Raw genomic sequence first — 1,687 nt, forward strand, 5'->3', positions numbered from 1 at the left:
GATTGAAATACAAATTCTTTCCTGCAACCTCCAGCTTCATTTCTACACTAAGGCCATATTTCCCAACTACTGCTCCTTTCTCTTTGTTTCCAATAAATAGCAGTGCATCTTTTGGGCATGTTGGATCAAATTCCCATTGAAGGTGTTGGTAGAATTCTTAAATTTCTTCATCACTAGTTTTGTGGTTAGTACATACAGTTGAATACTAATTGTATTGATAGGATTATATCGATCAGCATCCGAGGAATTCCAATCCCACAAGTTTCACCTCATTCACGTCACCATGGTTGACTCTTAGAAAAAGTAGCTCCTTTCCACCACGTTTGCATACCTTCCCATCTGCGACGGGGCCAATCCAGAGGGACCATCGCAGACAAGGGTTGGCTCCCATTTACTAGGCCTGCAGCATCTCAAAGTGTTTCCCTGCTACGCATAACGGTTTTAGGGGCTACTTCCTCTGAAGTGAGCAGTCAATTCCTTTTTCGTATTCTGTTCATAGTCTGGAAACTGCTGAAACCAGTTCACTTTGAGGGACCTGCTGGCCTTTGAAATACTAGTGACATAGCTTCCAGCAACACAGCTACACGCAAGCCACCAGAGTCTGACAAACTGACAGACACGAGGCTATTGAAAAATGCCACGGCTTGGGTCAGGTATACCCACTTAAAAGATCCCTTAAAATGTTTGTAGTTTGAGGGGGAAGGTAGAGGAAGAAAAGGGAAACTGATTGCACTGCTTGACATATAATTCTCCCCTCTCCCCCCATGGGGACGTACAACAGAAACATGGGTAAAGGGAGATAGCAGACGGTGTTAAGATATGAAAATAATAAAATTTATAATTTATCAAGGGTCCATGAGGATGGGGCGTGGGAGGGAAAAACTGAGCAGATAGCAAAGGCTCAAATAGAAAGAAAATGTTTTGAAAAAGATGATGGCAACATATGTACCACAGTGCTTGACACAATGAATGGATGGCTTATTATAAGAGTTGTAAGAGCCCCCAATAAAATGATTTAGAAAAATTATAGTTTGATTTAGTTAGGCTTTAATTTAAATTTTTTTTTTAATTAAGGTATCTGTTTTGAGAACCAGGAGAACTACGTTGTACGTAGTTGTACGTCTATATTGGTTACATTGTTATATGGATATTAATCAGGGATCTTTTTGAAGAACACAAATACCTTAGATTATTTTAACCTCCTGAATTGAATTAGGTAATATTTTTGTTGGGTTAAATTTTAAGTCCACCAAATAAGATGTCTGTCTAATTCGTATATAGATTTAGATCAAGTGTTTACCAGTATCTTGGTTTACCATTCCTCCTACATCTCAGACTATCCCACAGCAATCATTTTTCATCTTCCTTTCAGGACTGAAAAATAAGATTCTTGACAAAAACATCTCTAAAGACTTTTTTTGCTTTCTCAGAAGAGCACTTTCTCAGTAAATATTTCCAGAATGAAGAGCCTTATGGGTTTTGTTGCTTTTTTTACATCTGCCTTTAAGCATCTATTATTGAGAAGCTAATTATAGAGCTGTAATTGCTGTATCCTTATAACTAGGCTGTTATCTCTGGCTGCTTTTAAAAATCTTTGTGTATCTAATACCTCTATGAAATTAAAGACATTATTTAGCTCTGCTTGTTACATGTTCTTCATGCTGCTAACAGCACAGTCATGTCTTTT

Source organism: Echinops telfairi, unplaced genomic scaffold (assembly GCF_000313985.2).
Source record: "Echinops telfairi isolate 266 unplaced genomic scaffold, ASM31398v2 ScPeMD7_3533;HRSCAF=4204_0, whole genome shotgun sequence".
Taxonomy (NCBI): Eukaryota; Metazoa; Chordata; class Mammalia; order Afrosoricida; family Tenrecidae; genus Echinops; species Echinops telfairi.